This window comes from Neovison vison, chromosome 7 (assembly GCF_020171115.1).
Source record: "Neovison vison isolate M4711 chromosome 7, ASM_NN_V1, whole genome shotgun sequence".
NCBI lineage: Eukaryota > Metazoa > Chordata > Mammalia > Carnivora > Mustelidae > Neogale > Neogale vison.
Window position 1 is genome coordinate 188,552,752 of NC_058097.1, and position 14,514 is coordinate 188,567,265.

A 14,514-nucleotide genomic window follows, 5' to 3' on the forward strand; every position below is an offset into this window, starting at 1 on the left:
CCATCTGTGCCACCTCTGTTACCCTATTTAATCCTCCCGGGGCCCTTCCAGAGAGTCACCATGATCTCCAATTTACAGATGAACAAATGGAGGTTGATGAACAAACCAGAGGAGAGGAGATTAGCCTGGGTTTGAACTGAGTGATGGAGCTAGAATTTGAACCCAGTTCTGTCCCGCCCCCGGAAGTCTCAGCAGCAAGGAGTATTTCCTGCTGAGCCAGAGGGGCGGGGCCTGCCCTTCTGAAGCCCTTCTCTTTGGTCCCCAGGCTGTGGTCCAATAGGGCTGACAGCATCTGGGATGTCTGCTCCGTGCAAAGGAGTAATACATGTTTATCTCTTGGGTACTGAGCTAGCCTTCCTGCTTGACACCTTAATTTATAATACATCATGGCCCTGCAGGAGGACTGTGCCCTTTCTCTGGAATTAGGGATGGCAGACAGGGCTGCAGGAGCCACGGCAGCCAGCATCCCCTTGGATCACTTGTCCAAAGGTCACATCCCTGGCACGAAAGCCTAATGCTTGTTTTTCTTCTACTCTTCTTCTGTGACAATCAGGTGTGAGAGAAATGGGTCCTAGACAAACGAGCGTGTTCCTGAGGTGTAGGATCCCAGGCAACTGCTCATTCATTCTTTGAAAGCACATACAGAGCACGTACCATGTTTGGGGCCCTAAAGATAAAAGGTTGTTGAGATGTGACTCCTAGACGCAAGAACTCCTTCTCTGGGAGAGACATGTGTGTACATGTCACCGTGGGCTGGGACAGAACTGGGGTGTGGCAGGGGGCCCTGGGAGCTGAAAGAAGGGATTGACCAGTCCTCCTTGGGGTGAGGGTTGGAAGGGCCCAGGGGAAATTTTCAAAGGATGTGCCATAGAAAAACATGTAGGTGTTCAGCAGGCAGAAAAGTGGTCCTCATTAACAGTGGAAGAAATGAAGCTCAGAGATGCCGAGAGATTTGACCAAGGTCACACAGCTTGGAGTGAGGGGTAGAGGCAGGCGGCCTGACTCTAGGCTGTGTTCTTGTTCCCACTGAACCTGACCAAAGGAGACCCACTGACAAAGGCCTGGAGGAGGGAAGCCATCTGACACACTCAGAGAAGGAGCTGGAGCACAGATGCTCACCAGGAAGTTGAAAGGGGATTGGAACCAGAGGACCAGGGCCTCAAATGTCAAATCCTAGAAAATGTCCTGTGTTGCTGTGGTAAATTATTGTAAAAATGGCCTCTAATGAACCACTTCCCCCTGCATCCATATCCTTTGCAGTGTGGATTTTTTTAAAGAGATGAAGTCTATTTCCCCATTCCTTGAATCTGGGTTCACCTGTGACTGCTTTGACTGATGAAACACGGCGGGAGTGATCTTGTGGGAGCCCCTGAGCCCTCAAGGGTGTGCAGCTTCCAATCACAGTCTTTGGCTGCCCCAAGACTCCCCTTGAGGAAGCTGGGGTTGGGCTCCATGAGAACGAGAGGCCACGTGGAGAGAGACATCCCTTTCCCAGCCAACTCAGTCGGAGCTCCTTGAGGTGCCAGACATGTCCAAGAGTCCGTCTTGGATCTTTGTCCCATTTGCCAGAGGAATGCACCGCCCAAGAAGGACTCCAGGTGACCTTTTGCAGAGCCCCTGCGTCCGGTCTAGACTGCAGAATCACGAGCAAATAGATGGCTGATATGCCCGAATTTAGCACCAGTACCTGAACTACCTGAACTCCTCCCAGCCCAGCTCCTTTGGAAACATCCCTCTATGCTGAGGTGAGCATAGGAAGACCAGACCAGCAACTAGGGACCCAGTACATCTCAACCACAGGGACAGCTGGGTTCTCCTTTGGAAGCTGGAACCAAACAGCCTCCCCTCGTTGGTCGATCCATTTGTTTTCGCTGCCATTTCTCCATCCATATTGATGGTGGAGGCAGCTGCCAAAATAAACTAGGGCAGGTCTCACAGCCAGAAAACACCAACTGCCTGGATGTCTTTGCTTGTCTGTTTGCTCCTTTCTGGGTAGCATCCCTTTCTTTTCATTCGTGTAGCTTCTTCCCTTGGGTACTGGAGGTTGCTGGGGAGAGGAGTCTTTCTCAAAGACAGGAGCTGAGCCCTTAATACACACCAGACACTTTCTGTATATTATTTTGATTATGTGGCTACTATTATTTATGGATTCCTCCTGTGTGCCTCAGATGTTTGCACACTGTCCCTTAATCCTCAGGACAATGTTGCAGGGCTGGTATTGTAACCCAATTTCACTCAAGGAGATTCTGAGAGCCAGAGGGGCTAAGTGACTAGCGAGAAGGTGGCAACACTGAAGTTGGGACCCACACTGTCCAGCTCCAGAACAGCAGGGGGGTTCCTTTCCAAGAGAGGAAAATTCTGGCAACCAAGAAACCAAAAAGATGGGAGTATCAGGTTGGACTGAGCACAGCTGAGCAGATAATGGATATGCAATAAACGGTCTGCATGTTGCAAATGATGACTCTCTTTTTACTGCATTGGTAACTAAAGGGTCCCAAAGTTTGCCCTGGGGTGTCCCGTGGGGACAGAAACTTCACAAAGTCCGGGTCCCTCCACTTTTCTCACCACCAGCCCCCACTCCCACAGAGCAGGAACTCCTGACTCTGCACTGCCCTTAGGTATTACCCATGATGGAAGGACCTGGAAGGAGTGTGTCCATAGCGCTTCCCAAACCCGAGCAGAAATCCCGCTTCCCAGGTTAGAGAGAGGAACTCAGAACTCTCTAAACAGCTGTGGTTTCGAGTACCATCTGTCATGGCAAGGGGCTGGGGTCCAGGCCCTCCACTGGGTGCCTTAGGCATGGCACTGCCTAAGGATGAAACAGGAGACAGACCATGTTTGGGCCATGAGAACCAGCAAAGGAAGAGGACACCTACAACATGATTTTTACATGAAAAAAAAAAAAAAACAGATGAAATAGATCCTAAGGGGGGACACCAGCACATTAACTTTTTTATACCTGCTTTGCAGCCCATTTTATTTTGTCACTAGGAATCATTATGAGGAAGGAGGGCCTTGAAAGCTATCAACTTCACCTAAGTGTCCCTTTCCAGACTTCTGTTTCCCCATCCACGTAACAAAATCATTGTTCCCATTTGTGTTCCCACACCTGACTGGATATCAGAGCCATCTGGGATATTAGCAGGAGGTCCCCAATTTGGAGCTGCTACCCTGGTGATTCTGAATGAGGAGGTGGGCCCGGAGATCCAGATCTTAACAAACATCCCATAGTGATTCTTCTAACAAGGGAATGTCTCTAAAACTTGGGTGAGGACATGGAGTACCACTCATCCTATTTGGCTCAAGACTGAGGTTTCCCAGGATGTGGGACTTTAAGTGCTAAAACCAGGAATGTTCCAGATAAACCGGGACAACTCGGTAATCTCAACCATACCATCGACTACTTGGAGCTTTCTGGCTTGAACTTGCTAGGAATCCGCAATGACCATCATCTGCCATTTCCCCTAAGAGTGGCTGAGGTTCAATGTCTCGGTTCTAAGGCATCTAGAAAGGAGAAATCATCTTAATTCTAGGCGGACTGAGGCCTCCTGACTCGTGCACTCCTGATAGTCACAGTGTGAAATCCTCAGGGTGAGATATCTTCAATTCCCACACATCACCTTCCACTGGGCTCTGTCTCCTGCGGGGATCTGCCTTAGAGTTTTCACTGATCGCTCCACACGCATGGGGTCCAGAGACAGGAAGTAGAATTTGCGGGCCCCCTTCATCTCTGTTTGGTTTTTAATTTTATCTTTTCAGAAAACGGGAGAGTATGCTTTCCTATTTAATTCTCACAACAACCCTGCTGGTAAGGTTTATTTTTTATCTTATAAGTAACAAATCTAAGACCCAGATACCTGCAGTAGGGAGTCACAAAGTAGGATGGGATCCACAGCTTCTTGGAACACAACAAACTTCCTACTTGCCAAGGCCCAGGAAGGGGCGATGGTTTTAAGGATGTGTTTGAAATAAGAGGAAGGTTTTAGAATCCAAGGATGAGAACTAGAAGCTGATGGGTTCCCACAGAACCACTTGATGTTCCTTGGTCCATCTATGGCAGCGTTATCCAGAAGAAATGCAATGCATGCCCCCTAGGTCATTTTACAGTTTCTATTGGCCAAATAAAAAAAAGTAAAAACGAACATGTGAAATTGATTTGATGATATTTTATTTAAACTGGTACATCTAAAATATGAGCATTTCGGCAAACAACCCATATGAAAATTGTTAATGAGATGTTTCACATTCTCTCTCTCTTTTTTTAATGGTTTCTGGAATCTGGCATTTATATCTCCCTCTTACAGCGCATCTCAACTTGCTACATTTCAAATGCTCAAAAGCCACATATGGTGAGTGGCTACCAAAACAAGACAGTTTTTGGTTTTTTTTTTTTTTATCTACTTGATCTACAATTCTGAAAAGGGTGTACTAAAAATCTTCCACTGAAACTGTCTATTTTAGGGGCAATTCTCCTTTTATCTCTAATACTTTTGCCGTTGTATTTAGCTGCAGCATTGTTGGCTACATACATGTTTATGACCATAGTATCTTCTCTGTAAAACAGGCCTTGCATCATATGCTGTCTCTTTGTATTCACGTGTGCTTTTAACCTCCAATTCTACTTTGCCGACTATTAACACTGTCCCACCCTCTTGCTTGCATATTGCTTTTCCTTGATCTTGCGCATGCCTAGTATCGTGTACCTTCCTTCCGACGCTTTTCTCTACTCAACTGAGTCAGCTAGGTTCAGTCTCAGCTTCTTTTTATGGGTCTGTTTCTCCCTTCACAAACTGGCGTTTCACCTTCAGCTCTTTTTCCTGCCTCAAGGTATTTGCTTATTTACGGGATCTGCCGTCTTACAGCTTTGGCTCCTCCGGACTTCCCAGGACCCAGGCAACCTCCCTGCTCTGCCTGTGCCTCATTTACATCATACACTGAACTCCCCACACCTGCCTGGAGCAAATGTTAAAGATACTGATGCTCTGGCGTGCTTCCTTGAAAATTCTCTTCTCAAGGGCAGAGCTTAAGAATCCAAATGTTAGCAATCACCCCACTGGATTCTTGTACCCAGTGATTGGGGGGACGTTGTGCCTGTCCCTGAGTCACTTCCCTTCCATCATATGGAACAGTCTCCCTGGCATCAAATCAGAGTGACAGAAGACCTGAGTAACACCGAGGAAAAAAGAAGGGTGATCCCACTGTGTTAGGCTGTTTTAATTAGTTCCACTGCTCACTGACTTAGAGCGAAGGTCACAGATGTGTTTTTCCTGATAAAATCCCTATATGTACAAATGTCATTTTACCCACAGCCTGCCCATCTCTGCTTAAGAGTTGTTTGTTTGTTTGTTTTTAATTGTAATATTGGCTTCTTTGCTTTTTGGGGTGGGAAGCAATAAGGCTGTGTTTGCTAAAGAAACGGAGGGAAGTGTTTCCAGTTCTCTTTAATTGAAATGATCTCATATGCAAACAACAAAAAAATTAAGGCTCGGATGCGCCTCTGCAGAATTGAGGGGTAATGACCCCAGCTTAAGATAGAAGGTGATGATCCGTTTCATTGTCTAGAGCCGTAAGCATCTGTCACGTGGGGAAGGTTCACTACAGAAGCTGCCAGAGCAGGGAGAGGGGCTCTCTTCCTCCCTCCTGCTTTCTGCCTATACTCCATTGCCTCTCACTTGTTAGGGACGGAAGAGGCCAAAGGTGGATGGCGAGGAGATGTTCAGATTGATCCTGAGGATGTCCCAGCACCAGTATGTTTGCCACTGCCTCGTTTGTTTGGATTTTATGAAATCCTTGAGACCCCAGGCCCTCCCCTCCTACTCCTGTGGGCATGGCCCCCTCAGCAGCTACTCATGTCTGGGGTTGCTGCTCGGAATGTAGAGAGCAGGGAGAGAGCAAAGGGAGACATGTGGGATGAAGGCGGCCACCTTCTCAAGGATTCGCTCCTATACGGACCCACTTGCCCACACGCATCCGCAATCCTTCTCTCAACTTTTGTAAATAAAGTTTTATTAGAACAACTAGTGCTCATTCATTCACACACTGCCTGTAGCTGCTCTCGTGCTAGTCAGGGTCATCTACATGTCAGGCTGTATTTTTTTGAGGGCCTGTATTTTAAGTTCTTATATACTTTGGAAAGCAGACAAAGAGTTCTGTAGGGGAAGATTTTTCTTCAGGCAGGATTTCTACCTCCAGCATGTGGACATGAGCTTAGCGGAGTGGTGGTGTCAGAGAGCATATGATTGACTCTTAAGGCCCCAAATCTTTACTACCTGGGCCTTCAAAGTTGGTCAACCTCTGGCTTAGACTAACCATCATGAAAGCCCGAGTTGTGGGGTGAAGAAAGAGGGCCATCTGATTAAGAACAGACTTCCACTAGCCACTAAACGGCGGAAAATGGCTGTCAGCACCAAGAACATCTGAAGCATAGGCTCTACGTGACCAAGCACCTGTGTTACTCACTCACCTCATCTTGGACTCCTCACATTTCTCACCAGGCTCCTCCATTCTGGCCCTCATTCTGCTGATCAAATATATCCCCTCGTTTCTTACCTCAAGGCCCTTGCACTTGCTTTTCCTCCTACCGGGAATACCCGTTCTTCAGATATCCATATGCTTGGATCTTTCCTGTTGTTCAGAGCTTTGCTTAAAAGATTCCACCCCAAAGAGTCCCTTCCCAACAGCTAAGCTTGTCCTCAGACTTCCTTCATTTATTTTTTTTCTCACACTTCTACTATCTAAAGGCTTTTGTTTGCTTTTTCTTGGCTTTGTCCCCCACTAAGAGACCAAGAAGTTTAAACTGGGAGAGTTCAAGGCTGAGTTTATATCTCTGCCCCTTTTATATCTCTGAATGGTAGGGAAAACAGAAGAAGAAAGTATGTCACCTCAGTAGAAGAGGGCCCAGCGTATAGCACACTTCATAAATTATTGAATGAATGAGTGAAAAAACACATCCTATGACAGGCTTTGGCATCAAGCTTCCTGCTTTAAAATCCCAGCCATTTACTTGGTAGCTTGGTAGTGACCTTGGACAAGTCACTTGACCTCTGAGTGCCTCAGTTTCCTCATCTGTAAAATGAGAGTCATACCCACATCTATCTCTTGGCTTTGTAGGGAGGGTCAAATGAAAACTCATTGAAAGATGCTGAATCCTTGTCGACTATTACATTTATGTTGTGGAAAGGATTAGCTAAGCTGATTTGTGGGCCTCAAATATAGTAATCGCTCAACTAATGTGAAACTGTGCCTTCTTAACCCTAACATCAGTTCTTCAGTGAGTTCCATTCTGGGCAAGATGCTGATTAGTGGTGTGACCCAGCATGAGTCAGTTAACCTCTCCTCACCTCCGCTCCTGCTCTGAAAGATGGAACCTGTTTTTAACAGAGCTGCTGCGACTGCCAGGTAAAGCTACTGTGCACCATGTTGTGGAAGACTCAGTTCCCAAGTGCTTGGTCAGGACACCCTGAGGAAGAGAGTGGGCCATATGCAGACAAGGGAGCAGACTCTAGAATCCAGCAGACAACCCATTAGCTGTGAGGTTTTAGCCAGCCTCCTCAGTACTCTGGGCCTCCATCTCCTCATCAATAAGAGGGAGGCAATGATAGTCATTTCAAAGTGTCATTGAGATGATTGGATGTTCACAAATATGGTTGCTGGCACAAAACTATATTCATTCCACGGTGGCCTCTGTTTTCCTGCCTTGCAGGGCCTTATATAAGCAAAATGTACTATATGAATGCAAATATGGATGGGAAATGTTTAGCCTTATCCATTGGGGCCATGTGGGAGAGCCACAGAGATTTAAAGCTCTGGTCTGGAGGGCATGTGAATTAAATCCATTTTTCTCATTGTCAGCCCAACCCCTTTTGGGTAACTCCTCTGTAACTGTGACTCCTCATCACAGTTAATTTGCTTTGCGACCTTGGATAAATCACTCACCCTCTCTGTGTCTTTTTTTTTCTTCTTTCTAGAAGGGATATCAAAATACTTTCCCATCGTGATGGGTAATTTTATGTGCCTACTTGGCTGGGCCAAAGTGTCCAGATGTTCGGTAAAACGATATTCTGGATGTTTCTGTGAGGGTTGTTTTCGGATGAAATTAACATTTCAGTCAGTGGACTTTGATGAAAGCAGATTGCTCCCCATAATGTGGAGGGCCTCATCTAATCAGTTGAAGGTCTGAACAAAACAAGGACTGACCTTCCCTGAACAAGAAGGAATTCTAGCAGATGATCTTCAGACTTGAATCATATTGTCAGCTCTTCCCTCTGTCTGTCCATCCTGCAGATTTTGGACTTGTCAACCTCCTTAATCAAATGAGCCAATTCCTTAAAATAAATCAATCTGCTCCTTATATCTGTATCGATACAACATGTATGTGTTATATAAATATATATGTTATATATAGATATATATGTTATATATGTGTTAAATAGATACAGATAGAAAGAGATAGATAACATATGTCATATATGTTATGCTCTAGATGTGTGTGATATATCACACACATGTACATGTATACATGGACATTCTATTAGTTCTGTTTCCTTAGAAAACCCTAACACACCCAGCCTACCCCCAGGGTCCCAGAAAATCCAGTTAGAAACTAGGTACTTCAGTACACTGACTGATCCAAGTGTCTAAGCAGAGCCATTTTGCCAGTGCCTGCATCTCAGGGTCTAGGGGCATCTGAAGGACATTAAGTTCTCTCCAGCCTCTGGCCAAGGGGTACCGCAGAGAAAGCTCAGTTGAGCTTTCTCCCAGGCATCCTGGAGCCTGGCAGGGTCTGCAGTGCCACCAAAAGACAGAAGCTGCAAGGGGCTGAGTGCTGATGCCCCTCCTAGTTCTTCTGGATTCCTCTTGCATTGATCTCCTAGGGCTGCCTCCACAAATAACACAGGCCGGATGCCCTCTAAACAACAGGACCCTATGCTTTGAAGGTTCTGGAAGTCCGAAGTCCAAAATGCAGGTGCAGTTAGGGTGGGTTCCTGCTGGAGCCTGAGGCAGAGTCCATCCCATGGTTCTCTCTCAGCTTCTGGTGTGTGCTGGTGACCCTTGACATTCCTTGGCTTGTAGACACTGCACTCCATCTGCCTGCAACCTCACGTGGCTTGTCCCCAGGTGTGTCTTTACTTCATTTCTTATGAGGACACCAGTGCTACTGGACGTAGAGCCCACCCTAAACCAGTACGACCTCATCTTAACTAACTACATCGGTGAAGACCCTGTGCCCCCAAAACAAGTCACATTCTGAGGTTCTGGGTTGACATCAGTTCAGAAGTGAGAGGACACATTCAATCCGATACACCTGTGTGGGGGAGTTTGGGGCAATGGAGCCCCAGGGCAAAAGGAGAGCAATCCCTCACCTTGTTAAAGAAGAAAACCACAGACCCAAAATGGCCTCACTTAGATTAAGACCCCAAGTCAGTAAACTGGGATTTCATACTTAAACTGACTGCAGCTTCAACCCCCTGCATTGTCACCTTTAAGCAGTTCCACATGGGAATTTCCTGATCGGCCCTAGGAAGTTTATTTTAGAACCCTTCTGTTCCCTCTAGGAGGACAACCTGGCCTCACACAGTGGATTCTTCGGAGCAATTTCCTTTTCTCTGCTTCTTCTCTACCTTTGAAAACCTTCCCTTTTCTGGAGCCTTTGATGCTCCCCTCTCCTCGCTAAATATGCCATTGCCTGATTCATGAATCAATTAATAAAGCCAATTAGATCTCTACAATTTACTCTGCTGAATTTTTGTTCTATAACAACCTTCAATGGCTCCATTTATCCTGCTCTACTCCAGCCTGGCCTGGGAACCCGTGTTAAAATGCAGCCCTTGCTGCCATGGGCCCAACGAGACTGAAAATCAGAGCATACGGCGTGTCTATGATACTCGCTTTTCTGATGTGTGTGAGATTTGGGGGGGAGGGAAAAATTACATCAGTAATCCAGCTCATTTGTGATATGATCATTCAAAAAAAGAGAAAAAAGCAACAATGGTGAGAGACCTGAGGTGGCCTTAGGTCTTAGATGTTTGAGATAGAATAACCCAGCATCAAGGCCCTCAGGGCAAACCCTCCCCATCTGCCCCCTGATCTTGGGCCTTCCACAAAGAGGCAGCGGGACAAATAGTATGTTTCCTGTGGCATGGAGAAAGTAGAAAATGGGGGCTGGAATATTAGATAACCTTTCATTCCTCCTCCAGAGAGAGACATTTAAGATTTCACACACACACACACACACCCGCCCCTCTGTCCCATTTAGCAGATAGTTTAGGCACCCAGCCCAGATTCTGTTACCTTTCACCCCGTTTTTTGAGGTAGGTGCTGGGCTTCCATGTGCGTTCTCTGCCGAGAGCCAGTGCTTTCATCTCTTTGTCCCTTCTTAGAGGACCGTCCTGTCCTCCAGCTCTGCCCATTTGCTGCAAAGGCAGGGATCCGAAGTGCCAGGGGCTGCACTTCACCAGTGACTAATGGGTTCAGCATATGAAAGCTCCAGCATCCTAACTAACGTCAGGGCACAATTTATACCCCAGGAGTCTCTGCGCTGCCAGCTGAAGCTGCCCCCCGCCCCCCACCACAAGACCAGGGCTGAGGTCACATCCTTGTCCACCTTCCTCAGCTTCCCTTCCTGTTGTCCCAGCTGTCTCGAGGCTTCCTCGGGAGAGCGCTCTCTTGACAAATCACTTGCATTCGAGTGCTTCTGGGGGCTCTCCAACACGCCCCATGTCTGGAATGTCACTTGGACCCCACACGCACGGCAGACCTTTTGTATGTATGACGCTGGCAGCCCCCTCGGTGGGGTGATCTGAAGGACCAGGGGCCCCGTAGCTCCTCCACATTGCCTCTACCTTGTCTGAAATCCCACCCTTTGAGATTCATTCCCTTGGAATGTGTCCCTCACTCCCCTTAAAATGGAGCTGCTTCAGGGATCAGCTTTATCGCTGGCATTAATACTGCTCCTTGGAGTGGGGCTCCCCAGTAAATCAGAGCCTTTGCCGCTGCAGCTGTGACCCGGGACCCAGTGGGCTCGTTCCTTCTGCTGGAGTCTGGCTTGGACAAAATGGTGAAGGCAGAGAGAAAACTGGGTCTTCGCCATGGCCGGCCTCACACTGCGGCACCCTGCTCCCCACCCCGGGCTGCTTCCCCCACCCTATCCTGAGTCCCAGTCCTGCCCCCCCCACCCCATCCCCATGTCATGAAGACTGATCCACTTAAGATCTGGAACAGTGGTGAGGATGATAATGACAACGAGGATAAGGCGTCAGTATTTTTAGGATGTTACTGTTCCAGAGGGTGTTTCACTTTAAATAGGATTTTTGGACCATCCAAAATGACCATGGGACCCGAGGGGAAGCATACATAAATGGTGGAGTTCAGGCTCTGCGGTCTCCAGATGAGAGTAGTTTGGAATCCTGCCCTGTACCTTTCCAATTCCAGCCGGGGCATACAGGGTTGTACTGCACAGCCCCTTTGCACAGATTAAGAAACGATGTCCCTGCTGGGTCAATGAATCAGAAAATGGAACTTCCTGGGAACAGACACAGCTCCAAAGGTACACAGCTTCGGGATGATTACAGGCTGCATTTTAGCCCTACATACTCCTACTAAGTACCTTTGTGCAGTGCACAAACTGCCCAGCCTTACAAGCCAGCCCTAAGAATCCTAACTAGTGTTAAAAAGAAAACCACAAGCACAAGATGGAGTCACATAGGCTAGACCAAGTCACCAAACCCAGGCTTAAGACCTAGCCTGACTTCCGTTTCAACCTCCCCCAGAAATGTAGTCTTTACCAGGCAGTCAGGAAATTTCTGGTCAGTGCCAGTGAGGTCATCTGTCATAAGGGCCCTCTCTATCCCCACCCCTCCCCCCAACCTCCTCCAAGGAAGATGAGGTCATCTGCATGATAAGATCCCTCTGCTCTTCCCCCTAATAGAAAGTGACCTTGCCTGAAACAATCCTTTCTTTTCTTGCTAGTAACTTTCTTGCCCTGCTGACATTCCTATAAAGACCATTCCTTTTGTACCTCCTTAGACCTCCCCTCTCCTTGCTAGGTGGGCTGCTGCCTGATTCATGAGTTTTCGTTCTTTGACCCAGTCATAGTAATGACCATCATTTAGTTCCTCTGTGCTGCCACGTTGCTCAGTATGTTTCTTGTACGAGTGTATTTACCACACCTACCTTGTGAGGGAGATAGCCATGTGCAGCATCTCCATTTTACGGATGGGGAAACCGAGGCTCAAAGAAGCTGTAAATCACCCAAAGTCACATAGAAAACAAATGAAAGGTCCAGGGCTTGAACTTCCATCATCAGGTGCCACAGGAAATGTTTCCCACTCTGGGTATTTCAGAAGCGAGAAGGGTGGCGGAGGACGATTTCACATTGGCAGCAAATCAAATGAGCAGAGAGGAGGAAGCATCTTGGCTGGGGGGCTGTGGAATGAGGCAGGGTGGGACAGTGAGTAAAGTTTTGGCCTGGAGGTCAAGAGGTCCAAATCAGACTTTCAAGTCTGCCTTATATCAGCTGTGTGTTCCTGGACAAGTCGCTCAACCCTTCTGGGCCTCACATCCTCATTTGGGAAAATAGGAGTGGTGGGAACAGGTATCCAAGGAAACTTTTAGGCTCTCTCAGCTTGGCACGCCTTCTGCCACCCCAAGAGCAGCAGAGGGGCGATGAGTGGGCAGTCCCGACCGCAGTGCACTGGATCCGAGGGAGCAGGGACCCTGCATCCTTCGCCCAGGCTGAAATCTGTGCTTCCGACCTTCCTTGTAGCCATTTCCATCCCGACTCTGATCTACAGCTGCCGCCCTGGAGAGATCTAGCAGAACCATTTATCAAACACACACAATTAAGGCCAGTGTCGGCCAAGATCTATTCTAGGAGCAGAGCCTGGAGAGCAAGGCGGGGAGAGAAGGGGAGGCCATTGGGGAGGGAATGAGCTTTCTGAGCTGTGTGGGTCAGGAGGGACTGGAGGAGCACCTCCCACACCGGGTGGTTCCGTGCGTCTTAGCGAACCAGAGCCTGTGTAAAACCCATTTTACAGGTTGGGTAAGTGCGGCGCAGAGAGATGGAGCAGTCTGACCAAGCTTCCACGGTGAGGGCAGAGCTGGCCTTTATACCTAGGTGGTCAAGGGCAAGGGACATCCTCCAAACCGTGCTGGTGTAAGAAGATGTTACAATAGAGAGCTGGACCGAGCCTTGGCCAGGCAGACCCCAAGACTGTAGCTTCTTGACAGCAGCTGCAATGAGGTCAGTTGCCGAGGAAATATTTAACAAAAGAAGATTTGGAGAGCTGCTTCCGTGATTCCTGGGCCCACAGCCAGATCAAAGGCACCAAAGAATGGAGCAGAGAGGGAGCAGTTCATGGAGATTTCTTCGGAGAGCTGATGGAACTGGTGAGGAAGGCACCAGGCTCTCATCCTGGCCCTTCCCCATGTCTCCTTCCTTCCCCCCACAGTGGCCCACCACCCCCTCCATCACTGGTGGGGAAGGCAGCCTTTCCAGCAGGGCCCCTCTGCCTCCTCCCCTCCTCGAAGGTCTAGTCCCCAGAGCAGATGTGCCCAGGGCTGGAGAGGAGACGCCCAGCAAGGGTTGTACATGCAAGCGTGTATCCAGTGTATCGTGGATGTTGTGATGCTGCCCAGATCTGGGCCCACCCTTCACCCAGCTACCAGTCAGTCCATCTCTGGGGACCACCTTCCTCCATCTCTGAAGACCGCCCCTGTTGGGAGAGAGCCGCCTCCTCCAAGCAGTCCCCCCTCCCTGTACTCAGTGACAGGTCCATACAGGGACAGGAAGGCCCAGCCCCTTCACTTCAATTCTGGACTTCTCTGGAGGGCCCTGAAGCTTCGGAACTCCCTAGAGATGTCCAGAGGCAGGGGGCAGGGGTCGGGGTTGCCTGTTGTGATGCACTGGGGCTCAACTCCTCTGTCTGCTTTGTCCTGCTTCCCTCACTCCTTTGCAGGGGCCGCTCCTGTGCACATGGTAAGGGAGAGGTGGGGGGGGTTGAGCCAGCATGCACACAGATGAGTATTAGCTGGGGAGAACACATGTGATTGTGTTTGAAGGTGTGTGAGTGAGCATTTGCATGAAGGCAACGTTTGAACACACTTGAGCGGGATTGCGCATATGTGCAGGTGAGTGTGCTCACGTACCTAAGAGTGTGCTCCCTGCAGCCCCGCAGAGCCCTGCAGGAGCTGACAGCTGGGGCTGTCCAGCCCCCCGGCTTCTCCCTCCCTCTTGCTGACCGGCCTATGTGATGGATGCCTGTGGGAAGTGACCTTGGAGCCCTGCAGGGGGCAGGGCTCCCCCCCCACCCCGGAACAGATTCTGCCTGTCTCTCTGCCCCTTTCTCTTTGGCTCATCCTTCCCTAGGCCTGACCAAGGAACGTCTCTCACCAGCGGAAAGGCCCCCATGGCAACCAAGGCTGAGTCTGGACAGAGCAAAGGAGGGACTCTGGACTCCTGTGGCCCAGTCTCCTGCTGGGACCAGACTGTGGGCCACCTGGCCTCTTGTCGCCCAC